Raw genomic sequence first — 14,773 nt, 5'->3', positions numbered from 1 at the left:
TTATGTCATGGCTTTAGAAGCTTCAGATAGACAAATTTACATAATTTGAGTCAATTGGAGGTGTACCTGTGGATGTATTTTAAGGCCTACCTTCAAAGTCAGTGCCTCTTTCCTTGACATAAAGGGAAAATCAAAAGAAATCAGCCAAGACCACAGAAAAAAAACTGTAGACCTCCACAAGTCTGGTTCATTGTTGGGAGCAATTTCCAAGCCCTGAAGGAAGAAGCCACTGCTCCAAAACCGCTTTAAAAAGTGCCAGACTACGGTTTGAAACTGCACAAGGGGACAAAGATCGTACTTTTTGGAGAAATGTCCTGGTCTGATGAAACAAAACTAGAACTGTTTGGTCATAATGACCATCGTTATGTTTGGAGGAAAAAGGGGGAAGCTTGCAAGCCGAAGAACACCATCCCAACCGTGAAGCACGGGGGTGGTAGCATCATGTTGTGGGGGTGCTTTGCTGCAGGAGGGTCTGGTGCACTTTACAAAATAGATGGCATCATGAGGGAGGAAGATTATGTGGATATTGACAGTCTGGTTTTAGACCCCATCATAGCACTGAGACGGCACTTGTGAAGGTGGTAAATTACATCTTAATGGCATCGGACCGAGGCTCTGCATCTGTCCTCGTGCTCCTAGTCCTTAGTGCTGCTTTTGATACCATCGATCACCACATTCTTTTGGAGAGATTGGAAACCCAAATTGGTCTACACGGACAAGTTCTGGCCTGGTTTAGATCTTATCTGTCGGAAAGATATCAGTTTGTCTCTGTGAATGGTTTGTCCTATGACAAATCAACTGTAAATTTCGGTGTTCCTCAAGGTTCCGTTTTAGGACCACTATTGTTTTCACTATATATTTTACCTCTTGGGGATGTTATTCGAAAACATAATGTTAACTTTCACTGCTATGCGGATGACACACAGCTGTACATTTCAATGAAACATGGTGAAGCCCCAAAATTGCCCTTGCTAGAAGCATGTGTGTCAGACATAAGGAAGTGGATGGCTGCAAACTTTCTACTTTTAAACTTGGACAAAACAGAGATGCTTGTTCTAGGTCCCAAGAAACAAAGTCGTCTCAAATAAAACTGTGAAGGACCTCGGCGTTACTCTGGACCCTGATCTCTCTTTTGAAGAACATATCAAGACCATTTCAAGGACAGCTTTTTTCCATCTACGTAACATTACAACCCCCTTGGGTTGTGCCGTGGCGGAGGTCTTTGTGGGCTATCCTCAGCCTTGTCTCAGGATGGTAAGTTGGTGGTTGAAGATATCCCTCTAGTGGTGTGGGGGCTGTGCTTTGGCAAAGTGGGTGGGGTTATATCCTTCCTGTTTGGCCCTGTCCGGGGGTGTCCTCGGATGGGGCCATAGTGTCTCCTGACCCCTCCTGTCTCAGCCTCCAGTATTTATGCTGCAGTAGTTTATGTGTCGGGGGGCTAGGGTCAGTTTGTTATATCTGGAGTACTTCTCCTGTCCTATTCGGTGTCCTGTGTGAATCTAAGTGTGCGTTCTCTAATTCTCTCCTTCTCTCTTTCTTTCTCTCTCTCGGAGGACCTGAGCCCTAGGACCATGCCCCAGGACTACCTGACATGATGACTCCTTGCTGTCCCCAGTCCACCTGGCCGTGCTGCTGCTCCAGTTTCAACTGACCAAAGCCCTAGGACCATGCCCCAGGACTACCTGACATGATGACTCCTTGCTGTCCCCAGTCCACCTGACTGTGCTGCTGCTCCAGTTTCAACTGTTCTGCCTTATTATTATTCAACCATGCTGGTCATTTATGAACATTTGAACATCTTGGCCATGTTCTGTTATAATCTCCACCCGGCACAGCCAGAAGAGGACTGGCCACCCCACATAGCCTGGTTCCTCTCTAGGTTTCTTCCTAGGTTTTGGCCTTTCTAGGGAGTTTTTCCTAGCCACCGTGCTTCTACTCCTGCATTGCTTGCTGTTTGGGGTTTTAGGCTGGGTTTCTGTACAGCACTTTGAGATATCAGCTGATGTACGAAGGGCTATATAAATCAATTTGATTTGATTTTGATTTGATTTAATGAAAGCTCAAGATATCAGTCAGGAAGTTAAAGCTTGGTCACAAATGAGTCTTCCAAATGGACAATGACCCCAAGCATACTTCCAAAGTTGTGACAAAATGCCTTAAGGACAACAAAGTTAAGGTATTGGAGTGGCCATCACAAAGCCCTGACCTCAATCCTATAGAACATTTGTGGGCAGAACTGAAAAAGCGTGTGCAAGCAAGGAGGCCTACAAACCTGATTTAGTTACACCAGCTCTGTCAGGAGGAATGGGCCAAAATTCACCCAACTTATTGTGGGAAGCTTGTTGAAGGCTACCCTAAACGTTTGACCCAAGTTAAACAATTTAAAGGCAATGCAACCAAATACTAATAGAGTGTATGTAAACTTCTGACCCACTGGGAATGTGATGAAAGAAATATAAGCTGAAATAAATCATTCTCTCTACTGTTATTCTGACATTTCACATTCTTAAAATAAAGTGTTGATCCTAACTGACCTAAGACAGGGAATTTTTACTAGGATTACATTTCAGGAATCGTGAACAACTGAGTTTAAATTTATTTGGCTAAGGTCTATGTAAACTTCCGACTTCAACTGTACATACATACATACATACACACACACACACACACACACACACACACACACACACACACACACACACACACACACACACACACATATATATATAAACTGTATATACCCTTCCTACCCTTCAGCTCCATTCAACCCCTACCATCTATCTCTTAACACCATCCATTTAGAATTTTTCTTTGCCATATATTTTTCATCTGTACTGTGATGCTTCACAAAAGTACTGAACCTTTCTATTCTCATAGTTTCTACTGATTGTAAATTAAAGATAAAAAAATGTTGGTAAAAAAACATATTATTGATAGATTGACTATGACAGTACCAAAATAAATGATCTAATGACTCTGCCTTGAGTGTGACCTGGAGGAGGGGATGCATCTGGTTCTGCACTAGGGGAGGTGAATGTAAAGGGTATGAGAGAGACTGTTGAAGTAACATAATTACTAGAAGTTTGAACAGTCAGGATAAATAAAAAATTCATGAACATTATAGTAAGATTATAATAAATGTCAAGACGACATCAGCGATTGCCCGGTGAGGCCATTAATCTTCCGCATATGTAATCTATTTTATTGTCCAAAGATTGCACGTTTGCTAGCAGAATGGAAGGAAGTGGGGGTTTATTCGATCCCCTACGAAGTCTCAGAAGGCAGCCCGCCCTCTGGCCACTTTTCTCTGCGTCCTCTTCACGCAAGTCACTGAGATCTGGGCCTGTTCCCGAGAAAGCAGTCGGCCTCGTCAGACTCGTTAAAGGAAAAAAGGATTCTGCCAGTTCATGGTGAGAAATCGCAGTCCTGATGTCCAGAAGTTATTTTCGGTCATAAGAGAAGGTAGTGGCAACATTATGTACAAAATAAGTTTAAAAAATAAGTTACAAACAACGAGTACTTATGTAAATAACGTATTTCTGTTTTTATTCTTAATATATTTCTTAAAACCTTTTTTTGCTTTCTCATTATGGGGTATTGTGTGTAGACTGACACCCCATTTTTTAATAAAGCTGCAACGTCATAAAATGTGGAGAAAGTCAAGGTGTTGAATAGTTTCCGAATGCACTGTACATGGTAAAATCTCCATTGTGCGTGATACCTATCGATGAGTGTTCGAACTTTGTGCCAACTTCTTGAAGCTACTCGAATCTGGCTTATTGTGAGGTCAATAACTCTGATAAATACATCAGCAGGCCGGGGCTCAGGGTTGGAATATCCATTGTAGTGTGCATTGCAGCCTAGTTTAATTTGCACCATCCCAGCAGCTATCTTATAACTTTTCTATGTGCTTCTCTGAGAATGCACTTCGAAACCTATAGCCTATATTCTATGGATCATTTGATTGAGACCACACTAAATAACGTAGAGGTGCAATTTATATTGCGCGGCCAGCGGAGAATCAGAGATGTGGGGCGGCATTGGGCACACATCGATATATAGCCTATTATGCAACTAATTCTGAAAGACTGAGAAATAAAGACATTGTATGACCCTCCCCTGGACTAGATTTAAAAATACTAAACCCTCCCCTTGACTGAAATTGAAAAAGCATGACACTCCCCCATTTCCTCCAGGTAACCATTTTGTACATTTTGTTCCATCTCTAATAATGAAAATATCAATAAATTATATACATATGAACACTGTAACAATGGTAAATGTCCATTTGGGTGAGGGCAGGGTAAATGGGTGGGGGAGGACAGGGGGAGCAGGTAGCTAACTAGTGGTGGCAATTGAGCAGCTTGAAGAAGCTCTCGGCCAGTCGTCCAGTTTTTGCCATGACGCTCCTGTACTGCCCGTGTCGGAAAAGGGGAGAACAGGCCATGGCTCAGGTGGCTGGAGTCCCTGATTGTCTTCTTGACGTTCCTGCAACACCTGGTGTTGTAGGTGTTCCGGAGGGCAGGCAGTGTGCACCAAATGGTGTGTTCTGCTGAGCGTACCTGGAGGCGAAAGAAACGCACACCTGTTTAGGCAAGGTTCTGGCCAATGGAGTAGAACACTTGAAAAAGAACAAGAGAGTCGCATACTCCAGGAGCTCAGATGCAAAAAATGTAATAACCTAATAATCAATGGCTGAGCATACCACCATCTGTAACACCTAGTGGTCATCAACGGTGGAGTTACCTTACCAGGCTGTGATGCAGACAGAATACTCTCGATGGTGCTCCTCTAGAACACTGTGAGGGCCCTCGGTGATAGACAAAATTTCTTCAGCATCCTGATGTTGAAGAGTCGCTGTCGTAACTTGTTCACTATGGCGTCCGTGTGGTTTGGCCATTTCAGATCCTCTGAGATATGTACTCCAAGTAACTTGAAGTTTTTTACCATCTCCACGTCGGCTCCATTGATGAGGATGGATGCGTTCCCAGGCTGGTTCCTCCTGAAGTCCACAATCAGCTCCTTTGTTTTGCTGATGTTGAGGGAGAGGTTGTTTACCTAGCACAACGCCGTCAGAGTGCCTACCTCCTCCCTGTAGGCTGTCGCATTGTTGTTGGTAATCAGGTCCACTACTGTCATGTTGCCAGCGAATTTGATGATGAAGTTGGAACTGTGTGAGGCCTCGCAGTCATGGGTATACAGGGAGTACAGGAGGGGACTGAGGACGCACCCTTGTGGGGCCCCAGTGTAGAAAATCAGTGTGGTACTGAGGTACTGTTGCATACCTTCACCACCTGGGGGCGGCCCGTCTGGATGTCCAGGCCCCAGTTGAATAGGAAGGAGTTCAGACCCAGGGACGTGAGCTTTGTGGTGAGCTCAGAGGGCACAATGGTATTGAAGGCTGAGCTGTAGTCGATGAACAGTATCCTCACATACGCATTCCATAGTAAGTAGTAGTAACCAAAGAAGTGTTAAACAAATCAAAATATATTTTATATTTGAGATTCTTCAAAGTAGCACCCTTTGCCTCAATGACAACTTTGCACACTCTTGGCATTCTCCCAATCAGCTTCAGCTGGAATGCTTTTCCAACAGGCTTGAAGGAGTTCCTGTGATGTGGTGTGGTTGGACCCAGGTACAGAGAAGAGACCAGACAAGGAATCAATGCTTTAAGGATAAACTTAATACTTTACTAAGAAACGGTAGCCGCAGGATCACAGTAACACTTGAAAAAACAGCAAACACTAAATCTCGAAAACTCACTCAGGAAATGACCGCACACGGTAAACAATTAATTCAAGCTTCTGCAAAGGACAACAGAAAACACAGCTCTTTGAACAGGGAAATCCTAATGAATAAATAGGACACACATGAGTGTCGTTAATGTCTCTAGGACGGTCTCTGCCACCCTCTGGTGACAGGTGGAACCATGATGGGGCGGCAGGGTAGCCTAGTGGTTAGAGCGAGCGTTGGACTAGTAACCGGAAGGTTGCGAGTTCAAACCCCCGAGCTGACAAGGTACAAATCTGTCGTTCTGCCCCTGAACAGGCAGTTAACCCACTGTTCCCAGGCCGTCATTGAAAATAAGAATTTGTTCTTAACTGACTTGCCTGGTTAAATAAAAGGTAAAAAAAAAATAATAAAAAAAAAAAAAAAATGATAGTACCCCCCCTTCTAGGAGCGGCTCCAGCCCGCAGAGCCTGGGCGACCACCACGGAGTTGGTTGAAGTCCCGAACAAGTCTCAGATCCAGGATGTCCTGGGCAGGGACCCGTGCCCCCTTCTCGGTGGACGTAGCCCTCCTAGTCCACCAGGTACTGCAGGTTGCAGTAACTTCAAGTTTTTGACCATCTCCTCGTCGGACCCATTGATAAGGATGGGGGCGTTCCCAGCCTGGTTCCTCCTGAAGCTCTTTGTTTTGCTGATGATGAAGGAGAGGTTGTTTACCTGGCACAACGCCGTCAGAGTGCCTACCTCCTCCCTGTAGGCTGTCGCGTTGTTGTTTTGCTGAGAGGGCACAATGGTATTGAAGGCTGAGCTGTAGTCAATGAACAGTATCCTCACATACGCATTTAATTTGTCCAGATGGGTGAGGGCAGTATGCAGTGCAATGGCGATTGTGACGTCAGTGGATCTGTCAGGGCGGTAGGCGATTTGGAGAGAGTCAAGTGTGTCTGCGAGGGAGGAGGTGATTCGGTTTTTGACTAGCCTCTCGAAACAGAGTCATAAAGTTCAGTTACTTTCCCTTTCTTGGGCACGGGGATGATAGTGGTGTCTGAGCTGGCAGCCTTGCAAGAGTTAACATGTTTGAATGACTCCGTGGAGACCATAAGGGCCTCTCCTCTCCAGCTTAGAGTTGTCGTTGTGCTCGAAGCATAAGAAAAAGGTGTTTAACTCATCCGGTAGGCCGTGTTGGTGTCCTCAATGTGGCTGGCTTTCTTTTTGTAATCTGTGATCATTAGGAGCCCCTTGCTTCTCCACTTTGTTCCTATACTTGTGTTTTGCCATCTTGATCGATCTGCGTAGGTCATATTTGTACTGTTTAACCATACTATTTTCCCCATAGCTTCTCCGAGAGCATTTGTGTTAGTTCCATGGCTCTCCGACACCAATGGGTCCTAACAACGTTTCATGTTCAAAGTGCTTCTGTAGCCAGTTGGTTAGTTGTGGTGTCTGCCCTGCTGTGTATGATAAAGGAGGTACTGTGTGATGAGGGTATTCGGGCAGATTGTACGTAACCATTAACTAGCTAGTAGCTCTGTATAAGAGGATAAGACTTGTACAACATGGCTCGGCCTAAAATACACAATACAATCAGACACATCTTTTCAATTTAATTTGTCCAATTTCTAAATGACTAAAATGATTGGGTTCTATTTTAAAAAATTATAATAATAGGAAGCAGGATGAGGTTTTCAGTTTGTGTGTGCGTGAGTGTGTGCGTGTGAGTGTGTGTGCGTGTGTGTGTGTGTGTGTGTGTGTGTGTGCGTGTGCGTGAGTGTGTGCGTGTGAGTGTGTGTGCGTGTGTGTGTGTGTGTGTGTGTGTGTGCGTGTGTGTGCGTGTGTGTGTGTGTGTGTGTGTGTGTGTGTGTGATCCCACCTGAGGCCAGGACACCAGGTGTGTCCAGTGATATGGTTCTCTCTCACTCTCTAACTTAATAAACCCCCTGGACTGCCTCACCACACCTTGTGTGGCACAGAACAGGTTTTAGCAGCATTTCTCTCTGGATAGAGAAGAGCAGATAACATCACTATGGAAACGGCCATAAGTGAGACGTGTAATGACTGCATTAGCCAATCAGATAGCACTGGGGGGGGGTTTGTGTTTTGTTTGTTGATGTGTCTAAGGACTAGAATTAACATATTTATGTGACAAAGTCAACTATGTAGTGATATTGCACATAACCTGGGGTTTTTGTCAAAATGAAAGTGTTATTGACTGTACAACAATCAATTGGCCTCAGACCAAATCCCAATACTGACAGTGCAGTAGTTTGTTAGCTCTCCTGTCAAAGACGTAATCATCATTATGAATAGTGTCTACGTTGACAATAACTGACATCACTATAACCCCGTATGAACTTTAAAGTAAAATGATTCACCATAGCTACAGGCCTGTGCAGTGCTAGAGGGTGGTGTATTGTGGTTGTGTTAAAACTCATGCAGGTGTCAACAAGCATGTATTGGACACACCTATGTACAGTAAGCTCTAAATTACTTTATCAGTAAATGGATGACTAGTGTGGGAGAAAGAAGAGATAGTGTTTGTGTAGCAACACAGAAATTCAACAACAGACTTAATTGTTCATCACTGGGGCCGAGCTCCCTGCCATCCAGGACCTCTATATCAGGCTTTAATTTATTGTACAACATTAAAGACTGAAATGAGTTGTAGAAAGGCCACAGACCAAAGTCCTTCGACTTAAAAATCCTGATACTGACAGTGCAGCAGTTTGTTAGCTCTTCTGTCTAAGACGTAATCATAATTATGAATAGTGTCTACGTTTTCTAGGCTTCTAATGCAACTTCTCTCACCCAGACAATGAATCATCCTCACACTTAATGGCAGTGCCCCTCCCTCTCACTCACTGGCTTCAACCCAGCTTGAGCTGGGAAGGGGAGAGGGTGTTTGGGGGGGTGGGGTGAGGTGAGGGACAATGGTAGCTTAGGAAAGGAGTGTGGGAGGTGGGGGGGCGGGGGTAGAAGGAGGGGGAGATGTGGGTGGCTGAGGGAGGCAACGGGTGAAGGGTGCAGTGTGTGTGTGAGAAAATATTATTTCTCTTGGATTTACAGAGCCACACCCTCATCTGTCAACAACAATTCTACTGAAGTTGCAAAGATCTGAGGTATTGTTTTGTGTTTACATTCAACTCAGAGCATCAACAGACGGTAGAAAGAATTCCCAACAGTTGATAAGATATACAGGTACATAAAAAGTATGTGGTTTGATGTTGGAAGAACACATAAATCATATATCTAGGCGATAACCACAACTAAATATTTGAAATATTCAATAAAACTAAGACTTGTAAATCATTAGCAGACAAAATATGAACCCAATTTGTGATTTGGCTATGCCCATAAATGTAACTGCTTTAAATGATAAGACCTGTTCTTCTATTGGGTCATGTTTGTAAAAATTGACTATGTAATTAAAGGGACTGTTTTATGTGAATGAGAGAGTTAGGGAGGTAACATCAGAGCATCTCATTAAATTCTTCTGGAAAGTCTCCAAAAAAATCCCGTATGAAGGATAACCCTACCTTAACTTTCTCACGTTATGTTCTTCATGCACATGTTCATCTTCCAGATCTGGTTAAGGATGGGTGTTTTCTACATAAAAAGAACACTCCCACAGGAAATTACTATCACAGGTAAGATATATTAATATATATTGTGATATATTGTGTTAATAATAACTGACATCACTTATAACCCCTTGTGAATTTCAAAGTAAAATGATTCACCATCACCACAGGCCTGTGCAGTGCTAGAGGGTGGTATATTGATGCTGTGTTAACTCTTGCAGGTGTCAACTAGCATGTACAGTACCAGTCAAAAGTATGGACACACCTACTCATTCAAGAGTTTTTCTTAATTTATTAAAACTATTTTCTACACTGTAGAATAATAGTGAAGACATCAAAACTATGAAATAACACATATGGAATCATGTAGTAACCTAAAAAGTGTTAAACAAATCAAACTATATTTTATATTTGAGATTCTTCAAAGTAGCCACCCTTTTCCTTGATGACAACTTTGCACACTCTTGGCATTCTCTCAGTCAGCTTCAGCTGGAATACTTTTCCAACAGTCTGAAAGGAGTTCCTGTGATGTGGTGTGGTTGGACCCAGGTACAGAGAAGAGACCAGACGAGGAATCAATGCTTTAAGGATAAACATAATACTTTACTAAGAAACGGTGGCCACAGGATCACAGTACACTTGAAAAAAAACAGTAAGCTCTAAATGACTTCATCAGTAAATAGTTGACTAGTGTGGGTGAAAGAAGAGATTGCTATTGTTAATCACTGAGGCCGAGCTCCCTGCCATCCAGGACCTCTATATAAGGCGGTATCAGAGGAAGGCCTGAAAAACTGCCAAAGACTCCAGCCACCCAAGTCATAGACTGTTCACTCTGCTACCGTCCGGCAAACGGTAACTGGAGCATCGGCTCTTGGACAAACAGACTCTGAGAAAGCTTCTACCCCCAAGCCATAGGACTGCTAAATAGTCAATTCAGACGCGTTTCTTTTTATGCTCTTTACTTGTCAGTGTTCCAAACATAACATTATTTGTCTTTTTACCTAATCATGCAAACGCCATCCGATAGAGTTCATAGCAAGCAGTGCTTTGGGTTAGTCAGATGTTATTAAATATAACAGAATAGATGAACTGGAATGACATTCCATCTCACAAGATGCTTGGCCAATAAGAACTAACTGAAAGCCACACCTCCAATAAGCCAACGATATGACTGCATTGAAGCATAATGTCACTTTGCTTCTATGGCTATATGCACCATGCCAGTGCCTATTTTATTTGATCATTTAGCGAAAAAGACAGCTCATAATCCAGTTCCCTTATTACAGTCAACACACCTATATTTTGCTAAATTGTGTGTCAGCCTCATGGCAAAATGTGTATAATAGCATGAGATTCGCTACAAAACTGCACATTTTTCTCTTTGCCCCATGGCACATTTCTGCAGGCCCACCCATCAACAAATTTCTGGCTATGCCACTGAGCTAATTATTGGTTACCTGGACTATATACAGTACATGTATATATATCCACTGTGTATTTCCGTTTTCGGAATATTTAGATAAAGCTTGGAATAAAAGACTACCTATAATTAAATTGTACAAATATTTAGCTTCTATGTGGTAAATGGCACGTGTGTATATAGATTGTGTATAGGCTTGTCTCCCATACGAATCTTCTCTTCGTGACAGACAGGGTTCAAATGCCTTCGGTTTCTTTTTTTCTGTATTTATTTATCTGTATATGTTATGTTATGTTATATTATGTACATATGTATACCGTCTGTACGTTTGTTTGTATGTATATATCTTTTTTTCTGCTCTAGGGATATAATTATTGTTTGGATAACCTTAATTACTATTATGTATTGATTTTTGCTTTATATTTTCTCACCCTTTATGCAATGTGCAATACAGAGAAAACCGGAAGAAAAATGAGCATTTAATTACCTTATAGTGAATTATTGTAATGTTTGTTAATGTGTCAATTAATCCCATAAGTGATGGGTTGCCAATTGGCAATTTGACGCAATCTTTTAAAATTAATTATATATACACACACACACACACACACACACACACACACACACACTATACTGTATGCACACACATTCTACACTGACACTGTAACGGCATTCATTAGAAGAAGGTGAAGACCAAGGTGCAGCGTGATACGTGTTCATATTATTTATTCTGATTGAACACAGAATACAAAATAACAAAAACAATAGCCGAAACAGTTCTGACAGGTGCAACAAACACTAAACAGAAAATAACCACCCACAACTAACAGTGGGAAAACAGGCTACCTAGTATGGTTCTCAATCAGAGACAACGAAAGACAGCTGTCCCTGATTGAGAACCATACCAGGCCAAACACATAGAAATACACAACCTAGACATACAAACATAGAATGCCCACCCACATCACACCCTGACCAAACAAAAAATAGAAACATACAAAGCAATCTACGGTCAGGGCGTGACAGACACTCTCACACAAACCCCCACACATTCACATACACTACCTACACATACCGACAACACAAACACACATACACTCATCATATGCTGCTGCTATTCTGTTCTTTATTTTACTCTTGTTATTATCTATCCTGATGCCTAGTCACTTTACCCTGCCTTCATGTACATATCTACCTCAAATACCTCGTATCCCTGCACATCGATCTGGTACTGGTATGCCCTGTATATAGCTCCACATTGATCTGGTACTGGTACTCCCTGTATATAGCTCCACATTGATCTGGTACTGGTACTCCCTGTATATAGCTCCACATTGATCTGGTACTGGTACTCCCTGTATATAGCTCCACATTGATCTGGTACTGGTACTCCCTGTATATAGCTCCACATTGATCTGGTACTGGTACTCCCTGTATATAGCTCCACATTGATCTGGTACTGGTACTCCCTGTATATAGCTCCACATTGATCTGGTACTGGTACTCCCTGTATATAGCTCCACATTAATCTGGTACTGGTACTCCCTGTATATAGCTCCACATTGATCTGGTACTGGTACTCCCTGTATATAGCTCCACATTGATCTGGTACTGATACTCCCTGTATATAGCTCCACATTGATCTGGTACTGGTACTCCCTGTATATAGCTCCACATTGATCTGGTACTGGTACTCCCTGTATATAGCTCCACATTGATCTGGTACTGGTACTCCCTGTATATAGCTCCACATTGATCTGGTACTGGTACTCCCTGTATACAGCTCCACATTGATCTGGTACTGGTACTCCCTGTATATAGCTCCACATTGATCTGGTACTGGTACTCCCTGTATAGCTCCATTCTTATGTACTGTATTCCTCTTGTGTTACTATTTTTATTCAATTTTTTTAACCACATCGTTGGGAAGGGCTCATAAGCAAGCATTTCACGGTTAAGTGTACACCAGTTGTGTTCGACGCATGTGACAAATACAATTTGATTTGATTTGTGAGGATGAGGTTGATTTGTTTTTGTCTTTACTGATATTAACGTCTGCACACAGTGAATAATCCTTTATGCTTTGCACAAACAGCATTGCTGGACTAGCCCCTATAAAAGTGCATCACTTTCACTTGGAGACTGACAGAAGAGAGAGAGTGGAGATGACATTGTTTAGGGGCATTTGCAGTGTGTGTGTATCTGGTTTGCATTATGGTGTTATATTCTCCCAGAAGGCCTCTCATTATGTCTATACCCATGTCCCAGACCCACAGAGAAAACAAATATTTCACTGCAAGTGTGCTTGTTGTCTGTTCTTCTCCTGTTCTGATTCTTTGTGTGGATTCTGAATGCAGTCTAATATTAAACAAACCAAGAACAGCAATGCTCAATGGAGTGTGATACTCTAATGTTGGCCCATCGCTGGGAAATTCAAACATCTAATATCTGCTCTAAAATGTTAGTGAAAATGTAATAGAGGCAATTAGGTTTACCATAATCTCTCTCGCTCTCTGAACTCACTCCTGACTCAGAATGCTCCAGTCTTATCAGCAGTTTATAGTGATAGCATGAGCTCAACTGTCTGAACACAGAACCCAGCCTCCCCCACTTCAGGCCCTATCCAAACCACATTCCTGTGGGGTTAGGGAGGAGCCCATAATTCTCTCTTAATCACCATGCTTGAATAAACTGCATGCAGAAAGAGGGGCAGAGAAAGTTGATGTACTTTCTGGTACATGATCAGGAAAGGTTTTAAATGGGCCTAACAGAATATTTGAAAGGCCTTGCCGGTCCGTCCGAGTGCACTCAAATGTTCTACTATTCATAATAATGACACAGAATACAGTGCATTCGGAAAGTATTCAGACTCCTTGACTTTTTCCACATTTTGTTACGTTACAGACTTATTCTATATTGATCAAATATTTTTTCCCCCACCCTTTCAATCTACACACAATACCCCATAGCGACAAACGCAAAAACTTTTTTAGAAAATGTTTCAAATTTATTCAAAAGAATGTTTCACCATAAGGATGGTGCCAGGTTTCCTCCAGATGTGAGGAACTGTGTGTGTGTCACGTATACTCCCTCTCCGGCCTCTAGGTCATCAGGATGCTGATTATCCTGCACACCTGTCACTATCGTCAAGCGCACGAGCTCCTCATGACACTCACCTGGACTTCATCACCTCCTTGATTATCTTCCCGATCTATGTCACTCACCTTGGATCTTTCCTCAGGTGTTATTGACTCTGTTTTCATGTCAGTGTGTTGTTTGTTTGTTGTTTTGTTTATTTATTTATTTATTAATTAAAACACTCACTCCCTGTACTTGCTTCCCGACTCTCAGCGCACTCATTACACGGTGCCTTTCCAAATCATGTCCAATCAATTGAATTTACCACAGGTGGACTCCAAGTTGCAGAAGCATCTCAAGGATGATCAATGGAAACAGGATGCACCTGAGCTCAGTTTCGAGTCTCATAGCAAAGGGTCTGAATAATTACGTAAATAAAACATTTCTGTTTTATATTTTTAAATGTGTAAAAAAATTCTAAAAACCTGTTTTCGCTATGTCATTATTGGGTATTGTGTGTAGATTGCTGAGAATTATTTGATTTAATACATTTTAGAACAATGTGGATGAAGTCCAAGGGCCTGAATATTTTCCGAAGGCACTGTATTCCCTGAACACGGATCAAGTTGATTTATCGTGGCTTTCAGCAGTTCAATTCATCATCATTGAGATTATGCAATGATAGAAAGAGAGAGTTTACTCTTGGAATACATGTTCCTATCTTAATTCCCCTGGAACAGAATGGAGTTGTAAAATACTTTGCATGATAACTGCACTAAGGATTAAATTAACATGACAAAATAGCTGTATCTGTCTACTTGCTTTAATTTTTTTAGATATAGAAAAAACAGAAACAATTATTTCAATTTTAAATCCATTGCACGGAACAGTTGATAGTTGAGAAAAAAAAGCCAAGAGGACATTCCATTGTTTTCAGACAACAATCCATTACCGATACAATGCTTCCC

The sequence above is a fragment of the Oncorhynchus mykiss genome, chromosome 8, assembly GCF_057628025.1.
Source record: "Oncorhynchus mykiss isolate SJ-2025 chromosome 8, ASM5762802v1, whole genome shotgun sequence".
Taxonomy (NCBI): Eukaryota; Metazoa; Chordata; class Actinopteri; order Salmoniformes; family Salmonidae; genus Oncorhynchus; species Oncorhynchus mykiss.
Note: the sequence above shows the minus strand (reverse complement) of the source record.